The sequence below is a fragment of the Canis aureus genome, chromosome 24, assembly GCF_053574225.1.
Source record: "Canis aureus isolate CA01 chromosome 24, VMU_Caureus_v.1.0, whole genome shotgun sequence".
NCBI lineage: Eukaryota > Metazoa > Chordata > Mammalia > Carnivora > Canidae > Canis > Canis aureus.
The window spans coordinates 16,176,003-16,194,960 of NC_135634.1; the positions used below are offsets into that span (position 1 = coordinate 16,176,003).

The 18,958-nt window shown below is 40.6% G+C and overlaps 1 protein-coding gene across 2 annotated transcripts in view; it reads left to right on the forward strand.

Moving 5' to 3' along the window:
• SACS (sacsin molecular chaperone) overlaps positions 1–18,958 on the forward strand; it is an 89,925-nt gene that overhangs the window by 11,708 nt on the left and 59,259 nt on the right. The gene's annotated exons all lie outside the window — the stretch shown is intronic.

An 18,958-nucleotide genomic window follows, 5' to 3' on the forward strand; every position in this document is an offset into this window, starting at 1 on the left:
AGGTTTGAAGCAAAAATATAATGTTTACAATTACCCCTTAAATTTCTATGTGTTTTTTTCTTAAGCATATGACAAAACACTCTTTCATTGATTTTGAATGCTGTATTCAAATAGTATGCTCAATAAATAAAATTTTAGTGCCATAGAGACCAGGTAAGCCTTCACATCTTGTACCCTAATGATATCAACAGATGAAAAGACTTTTCAAATTTGCCTTTCAGATTTGGCTTGTTGAAAAAAACCCCAGTGTTTGCTTTTATTTTTCAGAAATTTCCAAAATAAAAATTTTTAAATGTTGAATTCACTAGACAGAGGAGGTAAGTGTAACTTTTTCAATAGAACTTGCCTCTTAGCAAATGAGGATTACTTTTGTGACTGGTTTGTACTTAAATATGCGAATGCACACAAGTGTTGAGATCACTTAATGGATTTAATTTTTATTGGCCAATTGGAATATTTGACTGTTTTTTAGTATAATAAGAAGACATCTAGAGCATCTAAGATAATATTACTGATGTTAAATTTTTTAAACATGAGAGAAACATACGTGTCACCATACATGCTATCTCACAGTATTTTTGAAGATTTTTCTTTTTTTTACCTTTTAAAGTGCTTCTATATTATGCCTTCTCAGTTGTGAAAGTAGGTGTTTTTCAAACTAAAGGTAAATTCATTTTCATACTACTTGGCAATTGACTGATTTGTTAGACATAATGTCATTTTAAAATTTATTTTATTTTTTTAAAGATTTTATTTATTTTTTGAGAGAGAGTGTGTGTGAGAGAGAGAGAGAGAGAAGGACAGAGGGAGAGAGAGAGAAGCAGACTCCCTACTGAGTGGGGAGCCTGACATGGGGCTCAATCTTGGGACTCCAAGATCATGACCTGAGCTGAAGGCAGGCATTTAACTGACTGAACTACCCAGGCGCCCCTATAAATTTATTTTAAAGAGTGATGTTTATGTAGAATCACTGATACTGTCACTAAAGTATAACTTTTCAACAATCAGGATTGATTTGAAGTAGCTAACAGATGTTGAAAAAATGACAGATTCTGGCTGATAAACTTTTAATTTAATTTAATTTAATTTATTTGAGAGAGAGAGAGAGAGAGAGAGAGAAACATAAGCAGGGAGGAGGGGCAGGGGCAGAGAGAGAGAAACAGACTCCCTGCTGAACAGGGAGCCTGACATGGGGCTGGATCACAGGACCCTGAGATCATGATGTGAGTTGAAGGCAAATGCTTAACCGAGTAAGCCATCTAGGAACCTCTGGCTGATAAATTCTATTTATAGCTTTAAAAAAGTATATTAGCATTGAGTGTGTCTTTGCAGATTCTGTAGTCTTTGGGTACTGTAGGATATTCTCCGAACTGATATATTTATTTACTTAAAGCTTATTTACTTATTTACTTAAAGCCAAAATGCCGGTGACTGGATATAGCAACGTGTGTGACTACACAGAGTGGAATACGTGGGTTGAGGGCCAAAACATCAATCTTAAGGTCATTTTTCTAAGTACACACTTTTATTAAGGCATTTAAAACCTATCTTATTAAGACCATAAATCTATAAAGCTTGATTGCCTGGCTTCTTTGATCCTGGGACAAGATAATAATTTTTATAGGTGAAAAAGATCCAGCTGGGGCTTCTTGAGCTCTGGGGCATAGTATCTTGAGTTCTAAGGGGTATGTGTATGTGGTGGGGCTCATGCAGTCATGGCATCAATAGTTCAGGCCCTTCCTAGGGTATTGGCTTTATGTAGATGTTTTGGGAAAAGAAGTTAGATTGTCTATCTAATAGGCAGTATCAAGCGTTACGCTAAAATAAAGGCAGATGTATTATTGGATATGCCATCTGGATATTTAATTATTTATTTTTAAAGATTTTATTTATTTATTCATTAGACACACACACACATACACAGAGAGAGAGAGAGAGAGAGAGGCAAAGACACAGGCAGAGGGAGAAGCAGACTCCACGCAGGGAGCCCCACGTGGGACTCAATCCTGGGTCTGATAAAATGTAACTGATGTTAAATTTTTTAAACATGAGAGAAACATACGTGTCACCATACATGCTATCTCACAGTATTTTTGAAGATTTTTCTTTTTTTTACCTTTTAAAGTGCTTCTTAGCTAGCTGCTATGAAGGCAGCGCTAAACCACTAAACCACTGAACCACCCGGGCTGCCCTCCATCTGGATATTTAAACTAAAAGTTGAGACTTAATCTCAATTGTTGAAGGATGCTTTGGGATTGGTTCTCTCTCTATGGCCATCAGGAAGACTCTGGAGCTTCAGTATGTGCCAGTGTAAAAGCAGAATCCAGGATGTGGAAGGGCGGACCAGATTTGGAGAAATTGTCCTACACGATGCCTAGGAAACAGTTCTAGTTACAGTGTGCTAAGGAGCTTCACTTATTTGGTATTGATTCAGGCTGGTGGTGATGTCTGAGATCCTTTCTTATGGGTCTTGTTTGATAGATAAGAAAGCTGAAATTATGTGACTTGCTCAAACTCATAGGGTTAGTTAAAGAAAATTTTTTTTCTGACACTTGTTAAAATGGTTAGGAAGACTTCATTCAAGACTATTGAAGGGGTGTCAAGAGCATTGCAACAGGGGAGAGAGATTGTGCTCAAATCTGAATACAGCAAAGATGACTAAGGATTTATAGCCAATGAGCAGAGTGTGGAGACCAGGGGATGTAATATTAATAGAAGGAGATACCCAGTGTAGGGGGATTCTTGCTAAACCATCTTGATAGAATTCTTGCTGAAGGCTGGCAGGGTGATTGGGTATCAGGGGTAGGGATTATGGAATTTGGTTAAATACTGAGGGTAATTGGATGTTAAAAGTAGGGAGATTTTTGCTAAACTGATTTAGCAGGATTCTTGCTAAAGCTGGGTTAGGCAGGTCAAAGACAGAGCTTAAGGGCAAGGCCTCATTGAAAAGAAGGCTCAAAGGTGTCTCCTAAAGTTTGGTCATGGAGAGAGCCCAGGTTCAAGCAGGTTCAAGACCTGTGACTGGTCCTGCCTCTCCCATCTTCCTCCAGAATCTACCCAATGTGTCTGGCTCCACTGACCTGGGGATTACAGGGCAGCCCTTTCAGTTAGGATCCTCCAAATAAATCTCTGTTCTTAAAATTAATCATTCAGCTAACATGTATGGAGCATTTATTATGTGCCTGGGGATATATCAGGGAATTCAACTGATACAGATACTGACTTTTGTGACTCTTACATTCTATCAGGGAAAGACAGAAAATAAGTAGTACATAATTAAGTTATATGGTATCTTGTATGATGGAACAAAAGGAATGGTAAGCCAAAGAAAGGAGGTGGGAGTCTGATGGGGTATAGGAACATGTGTCTCAATTTTAAATAGGAAGGTCAGGATGGTACTCATGAAAAAGATTAAATTTGAGCAAACACTTGAAAGAGAGGAAGGAATAATAATAATTATGAAGGAGAAGAATGTTCCAGACAGAGGAATTCATGCAAAGTGCCTAGGTAGGAGCTGCCTGGCATGTTACAAGAATAGGGAGGTGGTGGGCATGCTGGAGGGAAGTGAATGAAGGCCAGCTGACGATGTGGTTGAAGAGGTACCTGGGCACCAGGTCATCGTGAAGCCAACTGGGAATCCATTGCAGGGTTTTAAGGAGTGACATTCTCTGACATGTGTTTAAAGCAGCCCACTAGCTGCTATGAAGAGGGCCAGGTGTAGAAGTGAGGAGCCCATTATGAGTTGTGACAATCTAGATGAAAGATGATGATGACTCTGGGCAGGATGGAAGGGTGTTGGACGTACCTCTTCACTGATGGCTCTGTGGTGGTTCACACATGTGTTTGTCAGTATCTTCACCAAGGTTGTGAGAACATCATTAGTATCTGACTGTGTGGGAATGTTGAATACACTTAAGATGAATATCAACAACCTGATTATGATGACTGTTATGCCATTTTCCCAAAAATGATCAATTCCCTAATTCCTCACCTGACACTAACTACCAAAAGTTAGCATAGACCCTTGAGGTTAAGGGCTCAGTCCTGCAAGACTGCCCCACTTGAGGGTCCAGCTACAAATGGGATCTCCAGGTTACCCAACTACAGATTCAGGGATTACCATGGTGCCTTTCCTCGGGTTCAGTAATTCACTACAACGACTCTGAACTCAGACTGCTTTACTCATGATTATGGTTTATTGTAAAGGATATGACTCAGTAACCCCCAAGTGGAAGAGATGTATCAGGCAAGATTTGGGGGTAAGGAGTATGCAGTTTCCGGAGCCCTCCTATCACCTTGATGTGTTCACCAGTTGGGGGGCTCCCTTAGCCTTGTTGTTTCAGAGTTTTTATTGGAGTTTGATTCTGTAGGCATGACTGATTGAACTCAGGCTCCAGCCCCTCTCCCTTCTCTGGAGGTCAGGGGGATGCAGCTAAAAGTACCAGTCCTCTAATCACATCACTAATTCCTCTATCTCTAACCACTGATCCTGAAGCTACCTAGAAGCCCTGCCCTGAGTCACCTCATCAGTATACTAAAGACACTACTATCCTCAGGAAATTTAAAAGCTCTGTGCCCCTGGGGCACCTGGGTGGCTCAGTTGGTTGTCTGCTTTCAGTTCAAGTCATGATCTCAGGATCCTGGGATTGAGTCTGCTGTCAGGCTCCCTGCTCAGCAGTAGTCTACTTCTCCCTCTGCCCCTCCCTGCTGCTTGTGCTCTCTCTCATTCACTCTCTGTCTCTCAAATAAAATAAAATAAAATAAAATAAAATAAAAAATAAAAGCCCCCTGTGGCAAGCCCAAGAAGATATATTATATTTAATTACACACACACACACACACACACAGACACACACACACACACACATATATATGTATATAATTTTTTTTTTTTTTTTACGGGAGCATACTAGGAGTAAGAAAGATTCAGATGGGAAAGCAGAGTCCAGGCTTCAGGATAGCAGGCAAAGAAGCTGAGTCCAAGTATGTGAAACTAAGCCCAGACAGGGAAGAGCAAGTAGGCAGTAATGGGCCAGGAAAACAAGCCAGACCTTGTACTTCTCATGAGGGGCAGGAGTGGATTTAGGCTCGAAGCCATGGGTCTAATGGCAGTGACCCAGAACCAGAGCCAGGGTGATAGGGGTCCAAAGAAAGAACAAGTGGATTAGTAATTATTCCACACTCCTTAGTTTCTGTAGTTCATGAGTCTAAATAAAGTCAGTTAATATTTACATCCATATCTCTATGGCTCAAGCCTTCACCCGTTTGACAAGACTTTAACCCCCATGCTCCACTAGTCTGCTTAAATTCTTCCCCAGCTATTTCTGGGTATCCTCAAGGTGGTGATGTCTTATATGGGCTCAGGAATAAATTTGCTCATGTTCTTTCCTCTTGAGCCTCTAAGTCAAGGAGATTGTCAAGGCCTCTGAAAGCTGTTGTTTTGGTAAGTCCCCCATACCCAGTGGACACCCTGAGCCCAAAACCATTCTGAAACCTGGGGATAGGGCAGTAAAGGGAGATGAATGGCTTCTCCTCAAGCCTGTGCCAAATTTGTTTTCTGGGAGGGAAGCAGCACTGCATGGACTAAGTCTTGTCCCATGTTTCATAAACATTGTGCCTGAGTTTCTGTCCTCATAGGCTCAAAACCAGTCCCTTATATACCAGGCAGAAAGGGGAGAATGGGTCCTGTCCTGCCGCCTCTACATCTCCTCCCTCTCTCTTCTCCTTAGATACCTCTGCATCCAAACAAAACAAACTCAGAACAAATATCCTTCCACCTCCTTTCAGAGAAAACAAATTGTGTAATGGAAAGAGTATCAACGTTTGAGCCAGATATACTTGGTTTGAAACTTGGCTTTGCTATTTACTAGTTATGTGGTCTTGAATATGTTCCTTTTTCTTAATAGAGGGATCATAATGCCTACAATAATGTTAGGTTAGAGATCGTGAAGTTAAAACATAGTAGCTGACCCAGAATGCCCAAGAAAAGGTATCACTTGTTACAGTTACTTCTGTTAAGCAGCAAAAATTCAACTGAATAATTTAAAAAATCAAATTGACTTTGTTGAACGATTCATGAACCAGGCAGCCTCCCATCTAGCAGATAGAGAAGAAGTCCATCAGGCTGCAGGAAAGGAAAACATTTTAAAGGTAGAGAGGGAGTGGATAAAGGAAATTATTAGCAAAGAACGCATTGTTTGAGGCAAGGTCACCCTCCTAAGGGGAACAGAAGGGGTCTATCAATATATTTCCTAGTGCTGGCCAGGAAATTCCGTGTTGACTGGTTAAAGGTTACATTCTGGTGGAGGGTGAAACTGCACTTCGGTTAGGTATTAAGTCTTGGTTTGCCAATGTGATGCCCTTAACATAAGTGACTCCATTTTGGGTCTGGTGTTTTCATTTCAATACTCCATTATTGAGAAACTAGCACAAAGCCTAGCCATGTGCGATGGCTTCCACCAGCAAGTGTTACGGGGTGGTGCTGCCTACTGCCATCCCAGCTAACGAGCAGTTGTAAACTGGTCTGTCTTACCCTTCTTGGCTGGTTGCAGGGATTTTCCTTTCTACCATCCTTTCTATCATCCCCTCAACATCTCCAAGTGTGTCAAGATCTGCTCAGGAAGGGCCTTATCCAGTGTCTGGTCAACCAATAGGAAACACAAGATGCAAAGGCAGGGGCTGGCGATAATCTTGGTGAACACCATATAGTATATTTAGGGAAGGAATCATCAAAAGGCAGCAAGATGATTTGGGACAGTTGGTGATCCTCACCGAGTATTAATGAAAAGGCCAACTTGGTTTCCCTGTAGTTTCCTGCCATGGGCTCTGTAGCAATTCCCATTTTCCTGGTTCCTGGGGGAGGGAAAACAGCCTGCATGTGTGATTTTAAGCCCTTCTGTGTAATATACACAGGCTAGAGTTTGGTCTGCAACAGGTGACTCACCATTGCTGTCAGTTTCAGAGCAGTAAGAAATCCATCTTCAATGACCAGGGGAAGGGATTTGGTGAGGGAAGGAGAAAAAGACATACTGATGAATGCTTTGCTGTATTTGCCCATCAGGCACGCTGCTGTTTCTCAAAATAGTTAAGTCTGATTCAGTTTCTCCTTCATGGGTAGAACAGGCAATCATGCTGTGGTGAGCGGGCTATAGATGGGGTCCCCACAGTCAATTTAGGATAAGCCAAAGGTATATGGAAAATGAAAAAGAATCAGTTGCCAAGGAAGCTGGCAAATGAGGCAGTTACCTCCCAAGACCTGAGGGACTAAGGTAGAAGCAGTTGCCTAAATCTTTAAGGACAAAGCATAACTTGGGGCAACACCTCTTGAGAAGGGCAGTGACCTTTTGTTGAAAGACACAGACCATGGTGAGGCTATGTGATGGGTGTTGGGGGAATGAATTCTGTGACATCACTCTCATCTCTCACTTCCCCCTCTGTTGAGGCTGCTGTTGGTCAACTGAACCTGCAGCAAAAGTCTCCTGAGGCCCTCCTGATGCAGTCCAGACAGGTCGGTTGAGGTGAGCAAGGTGGAGAGTGGACCTGAGGGGCAGAGTGATATTTAGTATATGTGGAAAGAATCCTGGGCTTTCACCCTCTTTACCCACGATTGGCAGAAATCCTATGCCTGGTCTTCATACCCCTTTGCCCCCCTTAAAAATATCATGAAAAATTTTAGGCATACGTAGAAGAAACTGTTAAGTCATTGTACCTATATACTCGTTATGCAGATTAAATACTAATTGAAATTATGCCCAATTTGTTCATACCTTTCTCTTTGTTTCAACATGGTAAAGCAAATCCTACCCACTCTATTTTGTGCTGGGGGGGTGCAGCTGTGCAGTGGCATTCTGAAGGACCCCGAAGGCTTTTCCACTCTCAACAGATGTGTGTTGAAGGAAGGAGTTCTGCAATCACCTAAAGCTATTGGAAAGGAGAAGGGGAAGCAGTAACAGCCATAGAAATATATTTGTTATTTAACATTTATAGGTACTGGAATCATTACCCATTAAACACTACTTAGGATGGTCCTCTTCACTGAAAAATCAACTGATAGGTTTTTCTTGAGAAAAATATAAAGTTAATTTATTACCCAGTATAAAACATTAGGGTTTTATTTTTTTATTTAAATACAATTTGCCAACATATAGTACATCATTAGTTTCAGATGTAGTTTTCAATGATTCATTAGTTGCCTATAATACCGAATGCTCATCCCATCACGAGACTCCTTAATGCCTGTCACCCAGTTACCCCATCCTCTCACCCTCCTCCCCTTCTGCAACCCTTTGTTTGTTTCCCAGGTAGAAGTCTCTCATGGTTTGTCTTCCTCTCTAATTTTCCCCCACTCAGTCCCCCTTCCCTTATGGTCCCTTTCACTATTTCTTATTATTCCACATGTGAGTGAAACCTTACGATGATTATCCTTCTCCAATTGACTTATTTCACTCAGCATAATAACCTCCAGTTCCATCCACATCGAAGTAAATGGTACGTATTCATCCTTTCTGATGGCTGAGTAATATTCTATTGTGTGTATGTATGTGTGTGTTTGTGCATGTATGTGTATCACATCTTTTTTTATCCATTCATCTGTTAAAGGACATCTCAGCTGCTTCCACAGGTTTTAAATGATATCATTTACTGAGCCTCCAAGAGGAAAAAAATTTCAAGTAGGAATGATAACTTAGAGTCAAATTGACATGATATATTTTTTAAAATTCAGCAGTAGGAAAAATGTTTTATATATGAATCCTTAATATAAATTATTGTAACTTCTAATTTGTTATGATTGAAAGCCACAGCCATAAGAAAAATAGTGCAGAATCAAAACACTAATTCTTTTCAGAGCTAAACACAGTTTGAAGCCTACAGCATCTCCTAGACCAAGTAAATAGGTTCTGTATAAAATCTGTCATAGAATGTATAGAAAAAAAATCCCTTGAAAAATCTTTGAAAATAAAAAAAAAAAAACAGAAAAGCTTTATAAAAGTGGTTGTATATTATTGTGACCTCTAGCATAGGTAGGTACAGCCAAATAATTTGATGTTTTGACATAAATTAACCTGGTCTCTCCTCCCCAAAAGAATAAAAAAACAAGAGAAAGGAACTGCCTCTTCTCATGTTGCAAGAAAATCCTGGCTAAATGCAGAGTCGAAGGAACAGACTTCAGACACTGTAATTTATTCTTTCTTTTAATCTGTATAGTGAAGAATGGTAGCAAACATGTTCTTTAAAGAGAATGATGCACTACAGAGCCCTTGTACATATTTACTGTCTTTTTTCCTTTTTTAATTAGGGAAGTCTTAGCTCAAAACTTCAGTTGAGTTACAGAAAGAGAGGACAAGTTTACAAGGACAACATGTGCTTTGCAGACATTGTGTTAAGTGCAGTGGCAACTGATTGTTTCTCTCTGCCCACTGACCAGTCACTGAAAAAAGGCAAACATGTCTACATTTTGCTACTTAATGGTACCTTATCATCATATTCTTTGGGTCCATAGGTCCAGTCCCAGTAAAAGCTTATTTTCTATTCTGGAACAGGTAATTATCAGTTTGTGTTTTGGAAGTAAGGACCATGGATATTACCAATTTACTTAAACTTATTTAAGTATTATTATTTAGTGAAGACTGTTCTCAGGGTTAAGTTAAGGATCTTTAGCCAATGTCTTTCATTGGTAAAATGGATTCTCCATGAATCAAGTTGTTTTCTGAATCTCCTCCATCCAGTCAGTTGACTGTCGAAGCCACACCTAGTTGGTAGCACTTCATTTCTACCTTAAGGTCTTTAAAATGGAATAACTAATGTTTTTTAAGTTAATATCTTTCTTATGGGTAGTCATATATTACAAAATGTTAGCTTTAAAATTCATTATTCTCACAATTAAAAGGAATCTTTAAGCTGAAGGAATTTTAAGTTTAAGGAACAAATTAAGTTGCAAGTACATAGTGAGGAAGAACATACTTAGCTGCCTATCAGGGGTCCTCTGCTTCAAAGAGTCTCCCCAGCAGCTGTATCAGCACATCTCAAACCAGCATCCTACACAAATGAATGGTACTTTCACAGATAAGTGAAAAGTTGGGTATTGCCCATATATTAAGACAAAAAAGAAGTGTATAGAGACTCCTGGCTGGCTTAATTGGGAGAACATGTGACCCTCAATCTTGGGGTCATGAGTTTGACCCCCACATAGGATATAGAGATAACTTAAAAAAATGTACAAGGTGAGCAGAGGAACCAGCTGATGTGTAGGAGTCTTTTAGCTCCCGAAGGAAGGCCTTAGAACAGTAAGTGATCAGCAAATGCTAACAACATTGACCATAAAAATTCTTTAGGTTCTGCACAAATTCCAATCACTTCTTCATCCTCTGATCTTTTACAGGCTGAATCCCAATTTCCCTTTGGCTCTGTTGCTTTTTTTTTAACCATTGCTTTTCCAAAAATTAGGTGTTGTGAAGTTCACCTCTTCTCAAGCTGTGAAAAATTTTGGAGTTTGTGATGAAAGATTAGACCAGCTCACAGTTCTATCTAATGACAGTTTACTAATATCTGTCCACTAAGGCAATTATTAAAGAAAAGAAAAAAATGATAAGGACCCACTTTTCTTCTAATTCTTACTTTGTACGGAGGATGCAAAGTGCTTATTAAGGAATGGAATGATTAAGATCACAGCATTCCCATTTTCAGCACTGAAAGTTGTGGGACATAGAATGACATATGAGAGATTGTAAGCAAGAGAGGTTTCAGTAGTCATGAATAAAGAAAATTCATGCCTTCTTCGATCATTCATAAGTGAAAGTTAAGTGTTGAAGTTGTTCAAGGAGATAGAGGTTTCTTCTCATTGGCCTAGCTGGAGGCAGCCTTCTACTCTTCCAGCTGGGTGCTGATTGATTAGTAGGATCTCAGTAGTGTCATTTATCAGGTTCTTCTCATCTCTGAGGTGTTTTATAGATTTATCCCCTGAAATGTGAAGGAGTGTTTCCAACTTCCCATTCATGCACTTCAGAACTTAAATATAAGATCAGTGCTTCCTGGATATGTGATGCAAGTCTGAGGTTCTAGCTTTTCACCAACTCTTCAGAGAAAGAGATCTTATAAGTATCCTGCTTACCCATCTCAGTCCTTGTTCACTCCATAAGCACTGATGAGGTTGTGTGCCAGGCCCTGGGGGTGTGGAAGAGGGATATTGAGACCTGTTTCCTATTCTTAATAGGTTCCCAGTCTCTAGAGGGATACACAGCCATGTAAATACCTGGTTTATGTAGTGTGGGAAGACCTGGGATAGATGGACATGCAAAGCATTATGAGAGAATAAGAAAGGTCACACAAGGCTTATTTGTCATGGACCCATTCCCATTTCTCCTGAAACCATATTGGGTAGAGAAGGAAGATTTCTCAACTGAAGTGGCATTTGAGCTGGGCCACCAAGGATGGGTAATGGGTTTAACATGTAGGGAGGAGGTAGATGCTTCAGGAGGCAACAAAATGTGCGAAAAATGTGCAAAAAAAAAAAAAGTGCAAAAACATGGGCCTACCTGCAGTACTTTGGGGGAATATTCAGGAAGGAGGGGAGGAGACAAGGTTGGGAAAGTGAGCCTGTCTTTAAAGCATTTGAACTTTATCACATGGGTAACTTAAAGTACTGAATATTGTTATGATGGGAAGAGGCTTAGTCCCCCTGCATTTGAAAATAACTCAGTGGCAATATGAAGGATTGACTGAAGCAGAAAGGATTTGGTGCTGAATAGTTAGGGCCCTGATCTCATGGTCTAAGCAAGAGAGAGTAAAGCCTGAACCACTATGAGCATGCAGAAGGAATGGATTCAAGAGATAGTCAGCATGGTGGACCATGGTGGCTGATTGGAGGTATAGGTAGAGGGTTTGCAGAGAAAAACCAGTATTTACTTTTGAGAATATTTATATTATATTCACAATATCTGCAGATTATTTAATCAAAAATGGAAAATATGTAGAAAACAGGAAAGTGACCAAAGGCTTAAATGACAAACACACATAAAATTTTAATTACCAATGAAATTAAAAGTATGTTTTCTGAACTATATTCAATTGCCCTAAGTACTTCTCTAATTGATAAGTTTTAAATGTCAGTTGCTTAGCTATTATACTTATACTATTTATAAGTCAGTTATTTATAAAGAGGATAGAAATAGTAAGCAATCATATGATTTGTTTTAGGTGAACTTAGATTTAGATTTGGGTGAATTCTGAAAAAAGTATACATTTGAATATTAGTTATGCTTTCCTTATTTAAAAATTTTGTCCTTGGTACTTAAGAAATATTAATTTTCATAAGCAGAGAGCAAATAGAAATCTTCTTTTTCAATTTATAACTCTTTAATTTATCCAATGAAATCCTATGAAGAGAAAATTTGAAATGGTTTGAGAAATGAACAAAATGTAGGATTTTAGCAGATTAAGCTTCTATTTAATTGTAGTACTCCTTTAAAGTCTAGTTATTTTGTTTTTTAATGGATCCATTCTCAATTTTCCTTAAGCAACTCCCCTGACCTATTTCTAACTGCATTTTCTTTGTGTCCCCTCCAGTAGAGGTTGCCTGCCAACTACTATAATTGTTCCCCAAGATAGCATGTGTATGCAGCCATTTAGAAGCCCTTCTGTGTGAAGAAGACTGTGGTATGCTCCTCTTTTACTAAAGTGAATAAAAAAATACAGTGTTATTTTTCACAAATCCACACATAATTTTGTAATTTTGTGGATGTGGTTTACATGATTCATATTTTCAAGTTATTATGGCATTGGCTCCGCACAGAGATAAAATAATGTTCACTCTTTGAACTGTTCACTTCAAGTCCAGATATTTAGAAATGGGATACATAAGAAGATGTTTTTTATTTTTCAAAATCATTAGTGAATCTAAGCAAGAAATATTCAAAACAAAGTATGACCAAATAAGTAAGATTTCCATTTCTATTCTAACTGAATAGAAGTGGTTGATTGTAAAATCTCCCCCCTTTTGACTGCATACTTATATCTCTATTCCATAATTCATGCTTGTATATTTATCACATACATTTAGAAGTGTTCTGCAGTGTGTGTGAGAGAGCTTGCATGCGCCTACATCCGGCCAGCCTATAAAATTGCTATGTTTGAAATACAAGACTGTGATCTAGCCCTTAGAAGAGAACCTACCTAGCAGGTGCCTGGATGGCTCAATTGGTTAAGCCTCTGACTTTTTTTTTTTTTTAATTTTTTTTTAAATTTTTATTTATTTATGATAGTCACACACACAGAGAGAGAGAGAGGCAGAGACACAGGCAGAAGGAGAAGCAGGCTCCATGCACCGGGAGCCCGATGTGGGATTCGATCCCGGGTCTCCAGGATCGCGCCCTGGGCCAAAGGCAGGCGCCAAACCGCTGCGCCACCCAGGGATCCCAAGCCTCTGACTTTTGATTTCGACTCAGGTCATGATCTCAGGGTTGTGGGATTGAGCCCTGAGTTGGGCTCTGCACTCATTGAGGAGACTTCTTGAAATTCTTAACTCTCCCTCTGCCCCTTCCCACCTGCTCTCTCACTTTTTCTTTTTCTCTCTGTCTAAAATAGTAAATAAATAAGTCTTTAAAAAAGAAAAAGAGAGAGAAAACCTAGGACACTGTTCACTCTCATCCCTGAGGCATGCTGACCATGCATGGGTTTTAGAATCTTAAGCAAAATGTTTCCCCCCTACTCAATTCTGAAGAGCAGCACAGAATAAGGGGAATTGAGCAGAGATCTAAGTTCCAATGTTGACACTTGCCATTTCTGAGGAAACCTCAGATAGATTATGTATGTTTTCTGGGTCCCGGGTCCTGACTTTTAAGTGTGAGTGAGAATGTCTTCATAGGTTCATTGGAGAACTAATTGTTATAGTGGTTGTAAAGGATTCGACATGTAGTTGGTGGTCAGTGTATAAAAATGAGAATTGTTCTAGTTGTTGTGACATATTTTGTTGGAGTGAGCCCCAAATTTGTCTCTCTCTGGAGCCACAGAAGTATTTATACATGAAAACCATTCCCGTATTTGTATAGTATAAGAGGAGTCATTTTTTTTTCCTCCAGGATAAACATCTCTAGTTCCATCAACAACAACCCCATATGGGGATGTGGGCAGTGATTAAAGACTCAGGTTTTGAGTTTGCTGAGAGTGGGGTTAGATCTTGACCCTGTGTGTAAACCTGGGCAGTTTTGGCCTTTCTGAATCTTACATCATCCATAGGAATAAAAATGCCTCATAGGGTTTTCATGAAGATTAAATACAAAGCATTTGGTGCCTCATAAATTATTAATGGCAGTAATTATTATTAGGCATTGTTTTGAGTGTCTTGCCATCTCCATTGCTGCTTAAAAGAAGTGATTGTGATATGATTTCAGAGGGAGTCAGAGGACTAAACTTCCCAAAATATGAACCCAAGCCCCATACAGAAGCAGAAATGAAAATCTCCTGTTAAAATACAAATATACTTGGGAGAATGGTATTGGCTGTGGAGAATACCCTTTCATTGCCTTCCTGTGTGAAGAAGCATGCAACGATCAAAGGACCATACCATAGCCACTGAGAATAGTTAACCTGGTCTGCACTGTCCTTCCTAAGGAAGGTCCAAAGAGATAGAAAGACAAATTCTCTCTCTAAACACACACAAACACACGAAGACGAAAGAGAAGGGAATGCCAGGGCCACTTTGGAGGGAGACTCTGTTCACACACAGGAAGGGTGAAGAGGAGCTAATGTGTGCCCTAGTTGGGCAGGAGAACCACCACCAAGGCCTTAGATAGATCTGCCTGAAAGCTGAGCAATGCAATATGCTTGGGGGTAAAGGTAATGGGGGAAGAAAAGAAAAAGCAGCTTTCATTCCACATATAAAATCAGCTAGGAATGCAGTCTCTTGCCTGATTGGCTCGTGAAGCCATGGTGTGGGTCCAGGAAAACTGTTAATGGAAGACATGCCTTGGCATTCATAGCGACTAATGGCTTAGGTAGGTTTTCTTTATTTTAGCACTTTTCCTTTTATACGAAAATTATGTTGATTATGTTTGCATGTTGTTCCATTCTCCAGGTTTCTTACAGGCAGTAGGATTGTTACTATCACTAGCATCTTTGATTTGGTAGAGTGACTGCACAAAGAACATGCACAGTTAATGTTTACCAACCTCTCAGAGCTGGGGAAGCGGTGGAGAAAAGGGTAGGGGACATCAGGGTGAGGTGACTGAGATAAGAGGGTTCAAGAGTACCCAAGACACCTGATTCTTGTTTGTTTGTTTTTTTCCTGGCATTGATTTTTGACTGTTCAGATGCCCATATAAGAGAGAAGGGTGAAGGAAGAGACTGGGAGGGGGTAAGAAAAAAAAAGAACATGGAGGATGACATCTTGCAATTCCTGCCTAGTTGCTGTTCCACAAGGTGATGCTCCCCCAGGGCAGGAACTGTGTTCCTTTATCACTGTACCAGTGCCCAGCACACAGTGGTGCTATACATTTTTTATATGAAAAATGATCATCTCCTTGGTCAGTGACTGCCCCATTTCACCTGACAATAACCTGACAGTCCGTCCAGTTATACAGGTGAAAATGTGAGCTCCGGAATAGTGACAATCCCCCCAGCTGGCAGGTGTGAGAATTGGGGGGGGGGTCCACACCCTCAATTCACTATCACATGAGGGGCAGAGGATGGAGAAGGGCAGAAGGTGAAAATAAAGGAAAATAAAGGACAGATAGAAGGAAGATGAATTGATGGGAAGAATAACAGTAGCCAGGAGAAGCAGAAAATAGGTAGAAATATACTATGGTATTGGTATGTTCCTACTATTTCCTTTTTTATGTTCAGTGTTATTTCTACTTATTCAGTGTTATGATGAGATAGGTTTATATCTGAGTTTCCTACTATTGTATCTACACCTGAGACTCTACTCAAACTTTCTATTTGTTAGCAAGCAGCAGATTTATTTTGATGTACACACTGTTCCAGCCAGCTCGTTATCTCCATGTTTCTATAAAATATTCCAAGAGAGGAGGTTTAATCGAAGGTCACCATAAATGGAAGAGCAATTCAGAATTCAGAGGAATTCACATGTGGTTTAGCCTTCCTTGAAATGGCTAATACAGCTCATGATGTCTCACCTTTATAATATCCAGAGGGCTGAGTCATTTTTTTCCTTTCTAATGCGAAGTCCCGTTGGATTAGTCAATTGATATATGTAAGCATGGCTACATTTAAAGCTCCCACTGGTTAATTTTGCTTTGGCAAAGCTGTTTTTGAATAATCTAGGATTTTTGGCAACCAACCAAATCAGTGCTTATTAAAATTAACAGTAAATTCACAAGCGTCATGTAAGTCCGTGCAAGCCTATTTTCTCATAATTTTTACAGCAGTTTAGGGAATTCATAGTACTCTTGTTGGAAGCAGAAAAGGCAGGAATGTTAATTCAGAAACATGACATCATTTCCCAAAGCACGTTCAGTGTAACTAAAAATAAAAAGTTAAGCAATTGTGTCTATATTAGCACAAAGAGAAGGGAAGTTTTGTGATTTGTCTGACTTACTGGTTATTAAATGTGGCCTGTTGGATAAATTTTGCCATGAGCCACCTGCATTTCTGGTTGAAGACCTCGTTTTCCTTGTTTTTTTTTTTTTTTTTTTTTTTAATAAACCTTTAAGACTTTATTTATTTATTTATTTATTTATTTATTTATTTATTTATTTATGATAGACATAGAGAGAGGGAGAGAGAGAGGCAGAGACACAGGAGGAGGGAGAAGCAGGCTCCATGCCAGGAGCCCAACGGGGGGACTCGATCCCCGGACTCCAGGATCGCGCCTTGGGCCAAAGGCAGGCGCTAAACTGATGAGCCACCCAGAGATCCCCTCATTTTCCTTTAAAGAGGTTACTCTGCATAAGACTTTGAAGGTGGAGCTCAGGTCCCCAGTGGGGTGCCCCACTGTCAGCAAGCTTGGGAAGGAGAGGAAGATGGGACCAGTGATCAAGGAGGTAGAAACCAGGCTCACAGCCATGGTGTCTTGGGAAGCATCAGGCTTCCTGAAGAAGGTTGAATCTGAAGGCAGAGTGGACACTGAGGGAGGAAGGAGATCACACGCAAAGGCAACATGATTGGGATCCGGGGGTTAATTTGAGAAGAGTGGAGCATGGCATGCAAGGGGTGGTGGGAGGTGGGGAAAGTAAATGGAGGTCAGGGAGAGATCACCATGAAAAGTAGGACTTGGATGTTCTGATAAGGAGTTTGCATTTGTCTTATTTGTGTATGTATTTGGGACAAAGCCATTAGTTGTGACCATTCTGGAAAACGGCTGAGAACACCTTAAGAAGATAGTGAAATAGACCACTGGACTCACCAGAAAAGTCAAGGTAGCCACATTAAAAATTTTTGTGCCCAGAGGGAATCAACACATGGTGGTATGGTGACATATTCACATCAACTGCAATGTTATTATCATTTTTCTTTTTAAGATGTAATTCGCACACCATGCTGTTCACCATTTTAACGGATCCAGTTCAATGGCTTTTAAGGATGTTCACCAGGATATGTCACTATTCCAGAATATTTTCATCATCCCCCAAAGAAGCCCATTAGCAGTTACTCCTCACTGTCCCTTCTCCCTAGCCTCAGCAAGCAGCAGTCTACTTTCTGTCTCCTTGGATTTACCTACTCTGGACATTTCATACAAATGGAAGCCCATAATGTGTGGTCTTGAGTGCTTGACTCATTTAACTTAGGATACTATTTCCAAGGCTTGGGTAGTCACAAGATGGAGAGATGTGGTACTGAGATGGGTTTTGTAGGGGGATGCAAACCAGGGGTGGAGGGGTCACACTGAGGCAGTTATGGTAAATGTTGTAGTACCAGGGAGGAAAGAGCATGATTTAGTGATACACCCACTGTAGGGGGGTGTCAACATGCTCAAGAGCTTTGGGACTTATGACCTTAGGCAGGACATGGCACAGGGGCAAGAGAATGACGTGTCTGGAGGTGGGAAGGGACTCTTGAGGCCTCCTCTGAGGGAGGATTTGGGGAGGGCACAGCAGTCATGATGCAATTCTAGTGATGTCTGGTACAACAAAACTGAAGTCTCTTGTGCAGAGGTATATTCTTAGGAACATCTCTCAATAAGACTCATCGGAATGTAGGTTCTTTTTTTTTTATTTTTTATTTTTTATTTTTTATTTTTTTTAAATTTTTTTTTTTTTTTTTTTTTTTTATTTATGATAGTCACAGAGAGAGAGAGAGAGAGAGAGAGGCAGAGACACAGGCAGAGGGAGAAGCAGGCTCCATGCACTGGGAGCCCGATGTGGGATTCGATCCCGGGTCTCCAGGATCGCGCCCTAGGCCGAAGGCAGGCGCCAAACCGCTGCGCCACCCAGGGATCCCCTTTTTTTTTTTTTAAAGATTTTATTTATTTGAGAGAGTGTGTACATGCAGGAATGGGGGAGGGGCAGAGGGGGAGGGAGAAGCAGACCCCCCACTAAGCAGGGAGCCCATCATGGGGCTCAGTCCCAGGACCCCTGGATCATGACCTGAGCCAAAGGTAGATGCTTAACTGACTGAGCCACCCAGGCACCGCCAGAGTGTAGGTTCTTAATCTTAAACACCAGACACAGGTTTTTTTTGAATATTTGAGCTGTGGGTTCTCACCAAGATTTAAGAATCTTCATTAAGGAAGTACAATGTGACTGTGACCTTGTTCTCCCCATCTCCTGGTGGTTGCTTGTCCTGGGAAGGAGGCCAAAGTGGCAGGATCTGTTCTGTTAAGTGACCTGCTGGTGGGGTCAGTTGGCACCTGCAGACTGAATATAGGACACGAGGTCACAGGCTCCACGGAGCAAAGCGGAGAGCCACCTGCCAGGGGGCTGAAGCCAGGGGACAACCAACATCTAGAGGGCATAGTCAGAGCTGTGGCTGCAGTGAGCCTGGCAGTGCTGGAGCCCTGGGGTTAGAG